This window comes from Podarcis melisellensis (genome assembly GCF_964234715.1).
Source record: "Podarcis melisellensis genome assembly, chromosome: 3".
Taxonomy (NCBI): Eukaryota; Metazoa; Chordata; class Lepidosauria; order Squamata; family Lacertidae; genus Podarcis; species Podarcis melisellensis.
The window spans coordinates 87298783-87316857 of record NC_138530.1 but is presented as its reverse complement, the minus strand read 5'-3'; the positions used below and the strand labels follow the sequence as shown (position 1 = coordinate 87316857).

The 18075-nt window shown below is 41.5% G+C and overlaps 1 protein-coding gene and 1 long non-coding RNA gene across 6 annotated transcripts in view; one reads left to right on the top strand and one right to left on the bottom strand.

Annotated features, from left to right (window-relative positions):
- EYS (eyes shut homolog) overlaps positions 1 to 18075 on the bottom strand; it is a 567790-nt gene that overhangs the window by 235614 nt on the left and 314101 nt on the right. The window lies entirely within an intron of this gene.
- Positions 1893 to 4378, top strand: LOC309367306. Its single transcript, XR_014167014.1, has 2 exons — positions 1893 to 3479; positions 3948 to 4378. It is a non-coding gene; the product is annotated as an uncharacterized lncRNA (long non-coding RNA).

Here is an 18075-nt window from a genome sequence, read left to right as displayed (position 1 = left end):
GGAAGTGTGTAATGGCCATTAATATCTAGCCTCCATATGGAACATGGCAGTTCCAGTTGCCTAGCAACCACCAGCCGACTTTGTGTGAGAAACAGAAAGCTGCGGCAAGATTAGGAAGGGTTAGATGCTTTCACATTGCCAGGCTGGGCAGAAAGCTTAAAGGAATCTACACAGAAAACTGACCCGGAAAGCTGAGATACACTAACTTTCCCCGCGTATCCTAATTCATTCACGTCACTGGAAGGCACTAAACTTCACATTATGCAGGATATCTTTGACTGATCTCCCAAAGTGTCATTTTCACTTAAAAGCTAGCACAGGTGTTCTGGTGGTGTGTTGCTGGGTAGGCGTGGGTATGCGCAGGTTTTTGTGTGAATTGGACTAGAGCAGCACTACAGGGGGAAGGAAGGACAACCTTTCCTCCCCGCCATTTTCTGAATTTAAATTTCGCCCCCTCGGGGAGAAAAATGCAGGTGCCTGTATTTTCCCACAGTGGGCTACACAGCAGCTGAGGGGGATTTTGACAGCACATAGGACAGGGTTAAATCCCTTTCCCCAGCACTGATGCTTCAATCCAATTTTGGGGCCTCCGAGGCGGCTGCTTAGTGAAAATACATTTGTTGGGAGATCAGAGATCTCGCACATAATATGTAGTTTGGCCTTAATATTGTACTGTCTGCAGCTCAGAGGGTGGCCCCAAACTAGATTTTAAAGCCTTATTGCTTTTTTATTTGCTATTTAGTTTTCTTGCAGCTCAGCATTACTCCTAGACCATTTAAATGCGCAAGCATTTCTAGAGGGTTGTTTATACAAACTAAGCAATGGCTGTTTTCAACCTAAACTTCCCATGGTCAGGAATGTCAGATTTAAATAGCCAAACAAAGACAAAAGGCGCTTGTACATTTTGTTGTCCTGCTATGCAAAATGCCACCTTATGTTTGGGTTGTTGTTATATATATATATATATATATATATATATATATATATATATATATATATATATGCAGGTTTTGGTGTCCTCGGGTGTCTTCCCGTGTAAAAGTTGGGGTGTCTAGGCGACGTTTCGACGAGGTCTCACTCATCATCTTCAGGCTGGTGCTTTCGGCTTCTTGTTACTGGAACAGAGCAGGATCTCAGTGTTTGAGTTCCTATAAATACTGTTGAGGGGGTGTGGTGTATACACCCCCTCAACAGTATTTATAGGAACTCAAACACTGAGATCCTGCTCTGTTCCAGTAACAAGAAGCCGAAAGCACCAGCCTGAAGATGACGAGTGAGACCTCGTCGAAACGTCGCCTAGACACCCCAACTTTTACACGGGAAGACACCCGAGGACACCAAAACCTGCATTCCTGTACCCGTGAAAATCTACGAAAGCATATATATATATATATATATATATATATATATATATATATATATATATATATATATTTGCTTTCGTAGATTTTCACGGGTACAGGAATGCAGGTTTTGGTGTCCTCGGGTGTCTTCCCGTGTAAAAGTTGGGGTGTCTAGGCGACGTTTCGACGAGGTCTCACTCGTCATCTTCAGGCTGGTGCTTTCGGCTTCTTGTTACTGGAACAGAGCAGGATCTCAGTAATTAAGGAACAAAAGAAGAAAAGGCACACTAGCCTGGGAACTTCCTCTCTGCCCAGAACATTGGAGGCTATACACCACACCCCCTCAACAGTATTTATAGGAACTCAAACACTGAGATCCTGCTCTGTTCCAGTAACAAGAAGCCGAAAGCACCAGCCTGAAGATGACGAGTGAGACCTCGTCGAAACGTCGCCTAGACACCCCAACTTTTACACGGGAAGACACCCGAGGACACCAAAACCTGCATATATATATATATATATAGTTTCTAACTGCCGTGGAAAAGAGGAATAACCAATACATGAAGAAATTATGGGTTACCACTGAAATTTATGGAAAACCACACACAGAATTCTGTCTGAGTTTAATTGGAAATTTAAGGTGTCATCCAATAGTCCTTGGAAAAGCATCTTGAGGGCCATAGTGCAGATGGGATCTCCATCTCTGACATCAGGGAAAAGGAAAGTGTGGCAATTCCACCTCTTTCTTCCCCTTCCTCTTCCTACTCCTCTCATAATTATCATGGTGATTGAGGCTTCAATTCTATAATCACTTATCCTCTGACATCAGGGATGGAGCTCAGAGATCAAAATCCAGTGTTGGATATTCACCACCAGCCCTGTCACTTCTCGATCCTCTGAAACCTTAGCCCAACCAACATCAGGGTTCTGTCACTGACAGAGTCAAAGGGGTGACATGGATTACAGCTAGGGTGGGGATGCCAGTAGCTGTGTGGACACAACGTTGAACACATCATCTACTGGAAGGATAGGTCAGTTTCTCAAATGTACACACCTGTGCTTTACTACAAATTCAACATGGCTACAATTTTCAAGTTAGAGGAAAGCTGGTGGTGGGGGTAGGGAACACGTTAAACAGCAATATTTCACAAGAAACTACAGAGTACCTTTAGATTGTGGCTAATGTAATGTGTACATGTAGGAGTGCGCTGAAGTCAGAGTAAACAGTAATTTGTACACATCCTTAGTTTAAGGTAGACTATTCACCAATACCACCCAGGATGCAATATTGCAATATGCCTTTCAAGATACACACAAAATACAAATAAGCCAACTGGAATAGACTCCTACTTCAAATATAATTAGAACAATTTATCTTGAGGAATTCCATTAATTGAATGCACAAATCTAGCGACACAGAAGTGTGTCATTTGCTCTGTTGACTGTGCCAGAGCACTTGAACTAACTAGACCAAAGGAAGTACCATAAAGAAGTTAGATACACTTTTCTGCACCTAGGATTGAATATATATGTATAAAAGATAGAGTACAGACACCTGTGCTGACACGACATCACAAAAGATAACAGCAGTGTTATGCTGACACTGCAGAAAGAGATGTCAGTGCAGAGATGCAATATCAGTGTGCAAAGCAACTTCTAGGCAATTCTAGTTAAGGAGGTTTGTGTGCCATTTCCACAAATCTAATCCCTATAGAAGAAAAGGGCAGGTGCAATACATTGTCTACTCAAAAGTACATCTCACTGACTTCCAGGTCATATGCACAGAATTGCAGCCTTACAGTGCAAGCCTACGTATAGCACTTCAATGAGTTCAACAAACCCATTGAGTTCCATACATTTACTCCCAGGGAAGTGGGTATAGGATTGCAGCTTTAGTCTCTGCTGGTTTTTCACAAGTCCACACCAGTGCAGGCATTCCATGTTTGTGGCTGGCTCCCCATGGTAAGCATGTGGGCTTTGCAAAATAAAGCTACTTGCCTTTTTCTATAATATACACCACACCTAACTGTGTGCCATGTTTAAGATGTATTTATTTTTTTCAAGGAGAAAATAAAACATCAAATTTATCAAGAATGCAGCAGCTAGGTGGCTACTGTCTGGTACAAACCAAGACAGGTAATATTATAACTATTTAATGCCAGCTTCCCTTGTTATATCTTTGTTTCGGGATTCAGTCCAAGGCATTTGTTTTACAGCACAGTCCAGTACATGCCTAAAGGGCACCCCCAAGGAATACTTAAGCCAAAGGCTGTGGGAGGTGATCAAAGAGGGCCCTTAACCCAATAATACCTTGGGTATAACCAATCAAAATTTCCTCACATGCTCATGCCAACTTAAGCCACTCCAAGCCAATTAGAATTACCCTACAGTGTGATGCAGGCAAAAAAAGAGGTGTTCCAAAGGCCAATCAGTGGCTTCCCCAAAAAATTCCTACTCTGCCCCATAAACAATGACTAGCAAAGCCTACACTATATAGGGAAGGAAGGTGCTGCCAGAATAGAAGAGAAGCAGCAGCTGGAGGGCAGCCACCCATTCCCAGTTGGATACTAAAACCCATGTCTCTCATAACAGCTTCTGTTCCAGGATAAACTGCACAAGGCCTGACCCAGGAGGGGTGTGTGTGTGTGTGTGGCAAATTCAGCCCCACTCTAGAGTGGGAGCGGCATATTCCCAGCATCTGTTCTCTTTCAGCTTGCAGTGAAAGAAAAGAGCGTTGTCCAGTGATCACCAACTTGAAAATGAAGACTCTAAAGGGAATAAGATTGTGGCGTTTGATTCAAGAGAAAATTAGAGTTTATTTACAATCTGCACTTGAATGGATTTTCTTTAATGGATTTCCTCAGTGTAGTTTACAGGAGCAGGTCTCATAATGGCAAGGGTGCTGTTTAAACAAGCAATAAAATTTATTAACTTCTAGAAGCATCCAAATGCTCCTCCAAGGCCCAGAACGCTACAAAAGCATTACTCAGAACACAAATCAGAGAACATAAAATAAAGAGATTCACTGGTAGTTATTCCCATTTGTCCACCTGTCTGTTTCTCTTTGTTCATTCTCTACAAGTTAATTTAACTGTTACAATATAGTGTTAAATCAAAATCGTGTCCTAAAAAAACTCCACTGAGCACCAAAAGGCCACGCAGTACTTGAAGACACGTAGTAGAACTTTGTGGTATTATATCACCAGGAACAGAGACCTCCTGCTTTGCCTTGGCACACAGAAGAAAGGAGGAGACAGAATACTTTTCTTTTTGGAATAATAAAGCCTCTCCTCTTACCAGAGGGGAGGAGTTGTGAGCAGGAGCCAGTTCCCATGTTGGCAGAGGGCATACTCGGCCCCCTGCGTCAGTTTACCGGCTGCTGCGCCGTGCCCATCAGCCAGCCAACCGTGCCCACATGCTGCTGCCTGGAGTCGTTGGTGTTAAGTTGTGGGTGAACATATCAGACGACACAGCAATTCTTCAAACAGCTCTTGTTTATTCACAGGCCAGAACTGAACTGAACTGAAGGATTCAGTCAGCCTGCTTATATAGAGCTCCAGTACAACGTCACTGTAACAATTTTCGAAAACTATCCAATCACTGAATGTCACTTTCGATCCCTTATTTGCATAACTATCTACAGTATCCCCCTGCTGGCCCAGGGTGAGAATTTTAGTACATAACAGTCGGATCACACGCCCACCCTCCCTTTAGGTCATATTTATGCTTTTGACCTTGCTATGGACTTTGGTTGTTTGCCCCTGTTGCCCAGAGGGCCTGGTAGGAATTTTTTATCCATTTGGCAAATTGGCAACAACCTCTTGGTTTTTCGCCTACCTCATAGCAAATCGGGTATTGGCGGTTAGGCATTGGAATATGTGTCGTGTGTTGGAGGGCAGGTTGTGGCCATCACCTACCCCTCCCCTTGTTGGGTATTCCGTTAAAGGAATCCTGTGGTCGTGGATCCTGTCCGATGCCCTGCTGATGGCTAGGGCCATGGCACGACCCCCGGTGACATCAGGGGAAGCTTCCAATTGTATTTGCATCAACAAGCTCCTCCCATTGGGTGTTAAGCTTCAGGTGACTCCCCGCTGAGCGGGGTGGAGTCAAATATACCTTGTTTGATCCAATGCCTATGCCAATACCATTCACATACTATAACTAATAAAGTTGTGGCCTTCTTTGGCCCATTAACCTAAAATACATGTGTCCTTGAGTCTTATTTATCCCTAAGCGGGGGACAGGTCCTTGACTCACAACTAAATGCTGCTTACGGGCAGTAATGCATTGCACTGGTGTGGGGCCACCGGGGTGTAGAAAGCTGCCTTATACTAAGTTCATTGGTTCATTTAGCTCAGTATTGTCTGCTCAGTTTTATCTGACTTTTAGCAGCTCTCCAGGGTTTCAGAAAATGCACTTCTATATGTGCCCACATGTGCCCATGGTACATGTATGCTACTAAAGATTCCTTGTTTACTCTAATACAAGCATCAGGTGCATGTGCTTCCAAATCAAAGGTAGCACTACAAAAGCATATTGCAACAATCCAGCCTGGTGCAGCATAACTCAACTGATATCTCGGTGGATATAAATCACCATATTGTTCAACGATACGCAGTTGAATGTGTGGGCGCGAATGTGCGCTTCCTGCCATAGCCCCAGACCAGGCCTAATCAGACAGAATCTGAATCACTCTCTGGTTGAAATAATGGGTGAACATACAAGGATGCTGTGAAGTTCAAAGCCAAAATTCACAGAACCAAAGTTAAAAGAATGTTTATCAAGGGATTCTCCAAATATGTGACAGGGCTTAAGGCTCAATTTCCAAGAACCTCTACTCAGAAGTAATTCCCACTGAGTTTAATGAGACTTACTCCATGGTAGATGTGATTAGGATGTCAGGCTTGGGAAGCTGCTTCAATGAGTGTTTTAGATCTCCCCTGTCATCTGAGACAATCTGAACTGATTTTTTCTTTTCTAAACTTACTTGCATACATGACTCATTTGCCTTCCTATAACAAAAGAGTTCTCAGAGTGGCTCACAAAATAAAAACAATTTAAAACAACCACCAAATGCATAAAACAATACACATAACACTGCTTTGAAACAACTCTGGGTTAAGATTTGAAAGATTTTTTTTTTTAAGCAAAAGATAAAGCAACAGAGCTAAACAAGCATAAGATTTTAAAAGCCAGTGAAAATAAAAAGGTCTTTGTGTGGCATCAAAGACACCCCCATCCCAAATAAAGGGGGGGGGAATAGCCTTGGCTCTTTCTTTTGTGTCTCAAAGCCCTGCAAATGATTTTATTTATTTAATGTATTTATCCCATACTATATGGGATTTTATTTACAATATAGGATAACATTTCACATGCAAGTTTCTCTAGTCAGTAAATTTAGGACAAACAATATGAAGTAGCAAACAATCCATTTAAATATTTGACAAAGATGGCAGGGGCGGGGTGGAGAAATTAAATTAAGTTTGCATTTGAAGGTGAACCTACCAAATTCATGATTTCCAAAAGAATACATGAAATTATACACAGCTGTCCTTTGAAATTCACATTTCTCCTAATTTCCCCAGCCCAGTAAAAAAAAAATTGCATATAGTAGGGTAAAGTGTGCATAAAATCTGTGAAAATGGCATATGGAAAAGATTTATATTGGGTAAACATCTTTGCAAAATTGTGTATATTAGGAAAAGTTGCATAGAAAAATTTGTTAGGGGAAAAATTACACTAATACGCTGAGGAAATTACAGTGTTACCTCGGGTTAAGTACTTAATTCGTACCGGAGGTCCGTACTTAACCTGAAACTGTTTTTAACCTGAAGCACCACTTTCGCTAATGGGGCCTCCTGCTGCCAAAGTGCCACCGGAGCACGATTTCTGTTCTCATCCTGAAGCAAAGTTCTTAACCCAAGGTACTATTTCTGTAACCTGAAGCGTATGTAACCTGAAGCATATGTAACCTGAGGTAGCACTATACATGTGTGTCATCCCCCCACTTCCAGAAATGTGGAGAACTGAATTTAAGATTGGAAAATATGAGAAACTGAGAGAGCAAAAATTGACAAATTCATCCATCCCTAGTGTTTGTGAAATGAACTAATCTTAATAGGGATAACTTTCCAGCTGTATAGCTAAGAACCTGCCAGTTCCTTTCTTCCCCTTTCTTCCCTACTGCCAGCCAGGCATAGAAACAGATTTTGATGTGGCTGTATTATTCAGAAAACCCAGGTGCTTTGAGTTGAGCACTTTTAGCTGCCATGCATAATAAAAATGATTTTGAAAAGCATAGAGCTACATTTCAGAAACTTTTTTTTTTAAGAATCTGAGAAAAAGGTTAGAGTGGCATGAAAAATTTGTAATGTGTACAAGAGAAATAAGGACAGAAGCAAGCTTTGAACAGAAAGTCATGATGGATAAATCCATTTGAAATTCATGAAATAAGGACAATTTTTTATCCAATAATATGAAATGATTATTATTATTATTGCAAATGAGGAGCAGTATGGAAATACAGAAGACAATCAGATGTTCCCTACATTCATGCCAGAGTGATTTTATGAAGCTTTTTTGAATATGAAGTGTACTTAAAGAAATAAATGCAGGGTTCAGTCCGGCCTCCATACATGCTCTCTTCCATTGACATGAGAAACCTAAAAGTGTTTGGTCAGTTGCTCAGAGAACGTGAAAGTGATTAACTTTTCCTTGGTTGCTTGGGAAGTGGGGTGGGGAAATGGATGGCCAATTTGACATGAACTAAATCCAATTCAGATTACAGTGGTACCTCGGGTTACATACACTTCAGGTTACAGACTCCGCTAACTCAGAAATATTACCTCGGGTTAAGAACTTTGCTTCAGGTTAAGAACAGAAATCGTGTTCTGGCAGTGCGGCGGCAGCAGGAGGCCCCATTAGCTAAAGTGGTGCTTCAGGTTAAGAACAGTTTCAGGTTAAGAACGGACCTCTGGAATGAATTAAGTACTTAACCCGAGGTACCACTGTATGCTCATCTATCTGCCTTGTTAATTTTCTTAGCACAGAGGCTACTTTTCCTTCTTGTATCAACCTTGAACTCTCCCAGATGAACTACAATTTTGATTAATTAGGTTTAGATGTTTTATATCCATGGCTGCATCTAATTGTTAACTGATTGTTATGATCTTAATTCCAATTGCCTGGCCATGTGTTGGGAAACAAAAGATGATCAAAATGAAACATTGTTGATTTGCCCCTCTTGAGGACAAATGCTGAAGCAGTAAATACAAGTTTTATTTCCAGTATATTGATCATTGCTGTTATACCCATGCCTCCATTCCATCAGCTGTTCTGCTTTCAAACAACATCGATCTCACCATTTGGAATATAACACATTTCTGTATGTTAATTTTAACTAATATAGGCAAATTTACACACATCCCGCCCCCAAAGATATGCATTTTTGGACATGCTGTTTTGTTGGAGAACTGTACTGCAACATTAGGATAAGTGCAAATTTCAAAGGATAGTTGGGTTTTGGTTTCTTCATTGGTCTGAGAAGTGTGAATTAGGTTACTTCTTATTTAAATGTAAACAGAATTGCATTAGTAAGTTTCTTTAAGGAGCTTTGCACACTGCAGTTCAGGATCGTGACCACGACATCCAGCCCACTATTTGCAAAGCCTTGCAGCTGCACAAGGCAGGGCATTATCTTCACTGTTGCAGTTTGCTTGTGATTTGTCAGCTAGAATTTATACATTTTGCAGGAACATTGAGAAACCACGAAGGTTCAAACAGCAGCTCAGAAATAGAGCTGACATTTAACTTCTGCTTCTATACCCACTGAAGATGTCAGCTAAACCCACCAAAATCAGTGATATTTTCCTATAATCCCAAAGAGGCTTCATGCCATTTTAAAGAACAATCTTAGAGCCAAGCCTGTCTTTCAGAACGTGTCAGGCAGAATATTTGTCATTTTCAAGGGCATCATGAGAATCCAACGTTCTTTACACACACAAAAAGGCCTCAGATGTGAAGGCTTCTGTTCTCATTGAGATGATAAACCTGTGCTTGTGCTGTACTTCTTCAGACCGTAGGAAACGGTTCAATTAATTGGACGTTAGTCCATTACAAAAAACTACAACAGCACCCATGCACTAAAATGCAAGCAGAGGAGTCAATACTGGCTAGCGCTGAGCTCCACTGACAATCCCCCCTACTTTTCACAACCCTTCAAACGGTATGAAATTGGAGGAGAATTGAATGTTGAACCATCGTCTCCTCCCACAAAGCAAAAGGACAGCAGTGATCATTATCCTTTCTCTGACTGGTAATGGCCTTACAAGTCATCACTTCGTTCTTCTCTGTAGTGTAAACAGGTGCATTACATTTACGTGTTGGGTATTCAGGGTGGGCGCTGGGTTTGAAGGTAATCTCTGAGGTCCTGCTAAGGTGTTGGCCTCAGCAGATGCCTGGCGATGCTAACCTCTGACACTGGTTTTGACCCGCTAGTTTACAGGGACAATTTTTTGATCAAAAACATAGTAAGATTATCATATTATTTCATGTTCTATGAGCACATAATAACACGATCATATTAAATTCAACTTTTAAACCAGAAAGCTGGTTGATGTTCATATTGGTCAAAGGAAGGAAAATGAGAGTGCAGTGAAGAGGAATCTATATTGCTCAGAATTATGCAAAGAGTTACCATGAGGTAATAGAGGCAGGAGTTCTGATTGAAAAACCCCAAACCTTTTTTTGTCTGGTCTGCACTGCTGAGGATAAAATGAGTCTCAGATGCTTTTCTTCTAAGCTAATCCCTGATTTGTTTCAACAATCATGTGTGCCAATGTTCTGTAGTGCTTAGGATGGAGAATTATTTAGAGATGTAATGTGAAACTACAGATTTCCTTTATCCATCACAGCTTGCATGCTGAATGTCAATCTTTGTAGATACAGCAATTCATCTAAGAAAATCCATAGATCCAAAAAGTACAGTTTCCTGTTTCTTGTTAACGCTTTGAGTACTGTACAAAAAAGTGAAAGACAACAGTTCTTACAGTTGAGTAAGTGTGAGAATACTTAGAAGCGGGGAGTGAGTGAGGGAGAGACTGCAGATCAGTTTAAAGGAATGTGGTCTGCAATGTAGGAATAACTCCTAGACATTATTGATGAATTCAAGAACATTGACTAGAGTTCTTCTGCTTTTGCTTTTACTATGCAACACAGTTCAGTAATTTGTTTGAGATATATATGGTGGCTAACTCTACTGTTTCTTAAATGTAGGTCAGTTCTACTCATATTTGGGACATTATGTGCATTTTTTTTTGGTCAAAAGCTCAATCAGGATAGTGATGGCTGATGAGTAGTAAGGACATGTTTTATTATATGTATGAGCTGCTAACCAGTCCTACACACACACACACACACACACACACACACACACACACACACACAGAGAGAGAGAGAGAGAGAGTCTTTTAAAAGAGGCCCCGTGGAACATGTGTACTCTGTATCCACGGGGCCTCTTTTAAAGGACTCACCCTATACACCCCCCCCAAAGAAAGCTTACTACCATAACTGGCATTAGTTACAATTTATTATGATGCTGTTAGTCATGGGGAAAAGCAAAAGACAGAAGCTCTTCCTCCTGACAACTAAGTCTCACTGAGCCCCTTGCTTTTGAAGTTTCATCTGGAATTTATGAATGTTTCCAAGCCTATCTTCATACACAGAGTGCTGTTGTGTTCAGGTTCTGCTTGGGGACTTCCCATAGGCATCTTTTTGGCCACTGTGAGAACAAAGTGCTAGATCATATGTGCTTTTGGCAGAGTCCAACAAGACTCTTCCTATGTTCCAACACGTTTCCGATGGAATGAATTTTGTAAAAAAGGAAGGAAGGAAGGAAGGAAGGAAGGAAGGAAGGAAGGGTGGAAGGAAGGGTGCAAGAGCTCTCCTCCACTCTCAGTCAAATCCTTCTAAAAAGGATCTGATAGGGTTTTGGTCAAGGATTTTTAACCATCTTTGGACCCCTTCACCCTATGCTTTATTTATTTTATTTTTTAAACCCTGTTTAGTTGCTGTAGTTATAACCACATACTAAGTACACATGAAATTCTAACTTTAAATGCTTCCAATCATTGGAACAGTGAGAAGAGTTTAAAAAATGGAGTTCTAAAACCTAAGATTGCCCTGTTTAATTGCTTTTTGTTCAGTGCAGCATGTAGAGCACATGCAACTTTTGTAAAAAGGCAGCTAACGAATAACCTGATGACAAGTATCTTGGGGGACTCCTCTCTTATTATACATTAGTGCTGATGCCATTTTCTATATGATGGAAGTGCTCCAAGTTAATGAACATCAAAAGTTGAAATAGAACTGTTATTCTGCAAATACTTTGCAGATTTCTCAAAGGCCCTTATTAATACAGCCCAAGAATGCAGCCCCATAAATCCTACACCCTGCTGAAACATATCTATATGCAGCAAAGAAATAAATGCTTGCAAGAAATTTGGGAAGGGAACTTAAGAACCGAATGAGATTCTGAAAGTATTTTTCATCACTGCAGTCTTTGATTCAGATCTAGGCAGATGAATAGTGTGGCACATCTTTACTCATTTTTATATTGCATGCAACATCACTATCAACTACCATGTTAGGGATAATTATGTTTCAATATTATTATAGCTATATTCTTCCAATGGCGCAGTTTCGGTTTTTTGTTCCACAGGATATGTATGTGTGTATCTTGCGCTTGAACATATTAATTGGTCTGGAAACTATTAATATTTTTACAAGTACACAAAAGCAAAAGAAAGGAAAAAAAAGTCTCATGGCCAATATAAAGCTTTCATCGGTGAATTATCTACTACCAAGAACTGACAAGCTAATTGAATGTGTCAGTCAGAGGAAGGAGATATATAACTATACAATTTCCATTGCACAAAGCACTATTTTTAGTGCTTCCATCTAGATCAGAAAGTCATTTTTTCTTATCCATTATGGACAAAGGGGAGGCCTACAAAGTTCCTGAATCCATGACTTCTTTAATTTTAAATCTTGCCGAAATGGCTGTTTTTCACTGAGAGGACTAAATGATATATAGCCACTCCAGTAGGAATGTGTACCTTGCTCTCAGTCAAGAAACTTGATAAAGAATTAAATTCTCTGGAGCACTCAAGAGTTGCTGAAGTTAGAGCAAGAAAGCTGCTGTACTGGTTAACAAGGCAATAAAGGCTGCTGGGTTGCATCCAGTTAAGTCTCACCACTCTGAGCAAGCTTTGGTGAGATGAAACTTGCAAAAAAAGAAGTCATTTTTTCAATGTTAATTGTATGGGTGGTGACAAAATGACACCTCCTCCCTAAAAGATTCAAGTGGGCGGGTGTGGATCTCTGAAATTTTGGGGAGGGGGCTGCTGCAAACCTTATTTTCACTTTAAGAGGTGCTTTGGAACTTTAAAAAAAGTTCTACTTCCACTTACAATTGCCTGAGTCTCTCTCATCAGCTTCCCACTGAGGTTTTCAGACCAGAAAACAGTCTTTGTATGAATGTGAAGAGATCGATAATACATCAGATTTAGTGAACGGCAAAGCAGGGCAAAGCTGCAAACAGTGTCTATATGCCCCACAAGTCTCCAGCGTGTGGCAGAATGCTGCTAGGTTTGTTAGTTTGGGTTCACTGTATTAGGCTTAGGAGCAATCAGATATAGGAAATGCAGGCTGTTGTTGCAACACAGGCCATGCATGAGATGGTTATCAATCTCCTTTCTCCTAACTGGGCTATCTACAGTTTCCATCCCCTGGGGACCTCCAAACCAGGTTCCTGTTTACCGAGGCGGCAAGTTAACCTCCACTGAATCTGCCACATCTGAGAGTGCATGAAGTGACCTAGTGTGACATATAGAAAGTTGGCTGTGTTGAAAATACACAAAGTTAAGATTCTACCTGTATTTGGCCCAGCTACAGTTGGTGAAAGAAGGGGAAAAACTGTGTTGGAGCAGCATGAAACACTTGGAGTAGTCCACTAACACTTTTCCTTTGTTCTTAAAGCAATTAAGACTGGCTTAAAATAGATGATGGTTTTAAGAGAAGGGGGCAGGACAATCGAATCCAGTAATGAAACATAGGTAAAGGTACCCCTGACCGTTGGGTCCAGTCATGGACAACTCTGGGGTTGTGGCGCTCATCTCGCTCTATAGGCCGAGGGAGCCGGCGTTTGTCCGCAGACAGCTTCCAGGTCATGTGGCCAGCATGACTAAGCCGCCTCTGGCGAACCAGAGCAGTGTATGGAAACGCCGTTTACCTTCCCACCGGAGTGGTACCTATTTATCTACTTGCACTTTGACATGCTTTCGAACTGCTAGGTGGGCAGGAGCAGGGAAGTTCCTGATCAGTGCCATCGGTCTAACTATAAGATTTGCTGCGACAATATATGGAAACTTTGGATATGGTCTGTTATTTTACTTATTTTTATTTCACAAAACTATATTCTCCCGAATAGACCATCCTCAACAGCGATACCAGCATGACAGCCATGACTCTGCAGGGGTCATAATGGTGGCACTGGAGGCGGGTTAAGTGGGGCAAATGTTCACAATCAGGTAGCACAGACTGGGATAATTATACAAAGCTAAATGTTTAAAGTGGCTGTGATCAGCAGATATTGTTGTTTGAAAAATTAAAAGTACACAGTTTCTTCCTAAGTGTTAATGTCAGAAATGTCAACCTTGAAGAGATGACATTTTCAACACGAAAACAGAAATACTTTGAAAACTGCTCGATAATAGTGCAGAAAATGTCAAATGCTTCACTTTGTAGCCATTCCACATCTGTTTTCCAGCCAGGTCACCTCTGGAGTTTAAGTGTTAGAGCACAGAATAATTATTCTTTTTCCTCATTTCACATTTTTAATGATGTCTGCGTGATAAAGAGCCAAACTTAGTGTGCTGTATAACAATGAAGCATGTAAACATGTCTTAGAACGGAAAAGGTAAGTAGTCCTATGTACGTTTATTCAGAACTGAGCCCCACTATGTTCAATGGAACTTAGTCCCAGCTTAGTGTGTATATGCTGATGTAACAATTAAGCTTAATTCCTGTCTTCCCAGACCCAATTGTTACATCACCAGGGCCACATGGCAGCTTTTTGATTATGGCCCAGTCCCATGCTACTCTAGTACATTTTACAGAAATGAGCCACATAAGCTGGCCTTTTCATCAAGCAAATAACCTTTGCTTATCTTCAAATTGAGGGGAGAGGTGGTGTGAGGGGGGTGGCTATATAAGTTGTTGGGGCCTTACCTAGCTTTGCGCCGCCGAACACCCGCCCACCTGGCCTTTCTTAGGTTTTGCTTTGACCTTGCTCTGGACTTTGGTTGGTCACCTGTTTTGGAACAGGGGGCATATAGAAATTTTTCCCACTAGGCAGATTGACACTGGCCATTTGGTTTTCTCCTACCTCTTAGCAATTATCACAACTTTGTAAGGTTTGGCATTTAGGCAATGGCTTAGTGAGATGTGGGGAAGGGGAGGTGTGGCCATCACCTGCACCTCCAGGTACAAGCGTATTTTGTTAAAGGAATCCATGGGTCTGGATCTCGTCCGAAGTCTGCTTGAGGGGCTAGGGCCATGCCAGGACCCACTGGGAACCCCAGGGTGAGCTTCAGTTGGTTGCCATCGACGGAGCTCCCTCTTTTGGTGGTTTACCCTTCCAGACTCCATGCGAGGCGGGCAGGAGTCAGATATAGATTTGCCAGTGCCTAAGCCAATACCACTCACATTCTGTATTCAATAAAGTCGTGGCCTAAATTTTCCCATTAACATTTAGACTAAAATATTTGTGTCAATGTGTCTTTATTATTCGGGGGGGAGGGGTGTTCTGGGGCCTTAACGCGCAAATGTTGAATGAATTGAAAGCTAATTCCGCCGAGCGCCCACAGAAAAAAATCCAGCAGTGAAACACAACATACATATGGACCTAGAAATCCACCAAATCCCAGCTCAATGGTATTGTTGACACTAATTAACAGCAGTTCCTCAGGAATATTGCCAAAACCTACCAGAGAATGCAAAGGAGGTGCTCTCCCACTGAGCTGACTCATTTAACCAATTTATATTTTTATTTGGGTTTCAGAAAATATGGTGTTCCATTAAGGGGGGGAGAATCAGCTAAGTCCAAGTCCGGTCCGTGGTCAAAGTTGCAACGTGGAGGCAGTCCGTAGTAGCTGAAGCTGGATGCAGGGCAGGGAGTTGGGTGAAGTCAGGAACAGGCTTGCAAGCAGGGAACCAGGGCGGGTCAGGAGCTCAGGCAGGAAAGCAGGACAGGGTTCAGGCAGGAACTGGCACCAACAATGTTGCTCCCGCAACTTGGGACTGGGGCTGGCTGGCTTTTATCTGCCCCGAGGCATAGGGCGGCCACGATCCTCTGGTGACTCGCCTCTCCTGGCCTGGAGGCGAGCACTCCTCCTGCAGGAACTTAGTTCCCTTTGGCTCTCTGCCCAGAGCCTCTGCAGCTCAGGAGAGGCTGGAGGGTTGCCTTGATCTCATTGCCCTTGTTCTTCCCTTACTTGCTTTTAACTCTTCCAAAGCAGAGCACCTTCCCTTGACCCGTCACGCCAGACGCTCATTCCAAATCTTCTACAACTATGTCTTCTTCAGGTGCTGCTCTAATACGGGCCCGGTTTCGGGCTATTGCCTTCTCGAGCTCTGGAAAGCTCTGGAAGAGCTTTGTCACAAGTGGTGCCACAGGAGGCTGCTCCTTGTGCTGGAGCGGGGCCACTTTGTTGATCTTTTTGAGCTGCATTGCGCTTCTCAGTCGTCTGAGCCACTCTGTTCCACGAAGGAAAAGTCCGCTGAACCTTCCTTCTTCCTGAAGGTCTGGAACTGACCGCATGTTTGATGCTGGCTCCGCCTCCTCTTTAAGCAGTCAAAATCAGAAGAAAATCCAAATCCTCTGCTTTCTCTTACCACCAACCGCACCTACACACCTGTCTCTGTCTCTCCTCACTAACCCACAATGGACACCTGTAGTTGGTGGCTTTTAAGGGAGAAGCAGGAGATGTCACAAAGGAGGGCAGGCCATTGTTACCATGGCAACCCACCCACCTTGATCCTGGGCCCAACTTGCCCTCCCCCCAATGTTTCTTCAGAACTTTGAAGCACCTGCTGTTCCGTCTGCAGGTGAATCTTCTCTTTTGGAGTTCATGTTTCTATATTGGATCATTCTTCATTCAGCCCCATTTCCAAAGGGAGACAAGCCCAACATCCCTTGAAATGCAGTAGAAAACTACCAAGTCTCAAATCTGATGGTTATATTCAAGATTACTCAATACTTTATTATAATTCAGATGTTCAGTAATGGCACATTGATTACTGTATTTTGAATCAATACTAAAACTCATGGTTAGACATTAGGCTTGGGCAATAAATGTATGTAGGATACATCCTTGTTTTCTCCACATAAGAATGAAAATACCGTTTTTCATTGGTTCCTTAAGAAATTAATGAGAGCAGCAGGAAGCTAACAACCCTGGACAAATAGAAGAAATAGCCCTAAAAGGCATCTAAGTGAATTGAGATAATGGCTTCACAATGAGCAAAGAAAATTCAGATGGAAATATGAATATACCTGCACTATAGAATATTAACTTATTTGCATGCTGGTGCAACAGCTACTTGATAAATTAACAATGACAATATGCTTTAGAAGTTACATTTCTATGAACCAGAACATTAGGTTTTTCTGATATAATATGTACATATTTTATTTTATTTTCCTTTTCCATTGGTACATTTTTGACTTCTCCTATTATGAAATAATGTCAGAATGAAAAAAAAAGTGTGTTCAAAATTTATAGATTGCTGAAGATTTGCTGCAATTGAGTCTGAATAATTCCATTTCAACATTTCCTGGATTAATTGCATTCACTTGTCAAATTAAATCCCTAGTGTGTCTCACTTTTTTAAAACAAACTTAGAAATAGTCTTTAATGAAGACTTGAGTTTGGGTTCAAATCTAGAGGGTTTTTTTTCCTATGTGAGGATTCAGCACTGAAATACATATCTGAATAATAAAGAGTGCCTCTGGGCATATCACAGTGCATCTCACTTACTGAGTATAGTCAACTCCAAGACATCTAGGATTAGGGACCAATGCTTCCATATGTTGGAAATGGCAGACGGAAGCGAAGCTTAGATACTTTTCTCATAAACTTAAGTCCCTTCTGTTATTAAAAACAAAAGGGCAGACAGAAGCTCTGATACTTTTCTCATAGACTTAAGTTGCTTCTGTTATTAGAAACATTAGAAAGATTTGTCAAGTACTGAAAACGGGTTGCATTGTTTTCCAGTGTGCTATTCCCAGCACTTTACACTTCCTTAAAGATGGCAGTCAGTTTGTAAAGAAAAAAAAAGACCAATCTTAAGAGAGGACTGCCTGAGTTTAAATCAGCCAAGACACTAAGAGCCAAACTACATTCCACATGTATTTAAATGTGCATGATTCTACTTTGCATTTAACGTGCATGCTTTAAAAAATGAATGTTGCATTCAAAGGGGGAAACTGATCTTTTCCTCCTATGCTGCAATTCTGAGGGAAATTCATTCCCTGAAGCTGCTGTTTTAACTGAGAGGAAATCATCCACTGGTGCCAATATTCGTTTACCTTCTAACGCAACCTAACTGCTTCAGTAGAAACCATTTTCCTCAGTACCACAGCATAGGAGAAAAGGGTTACATCTTCTCTTCC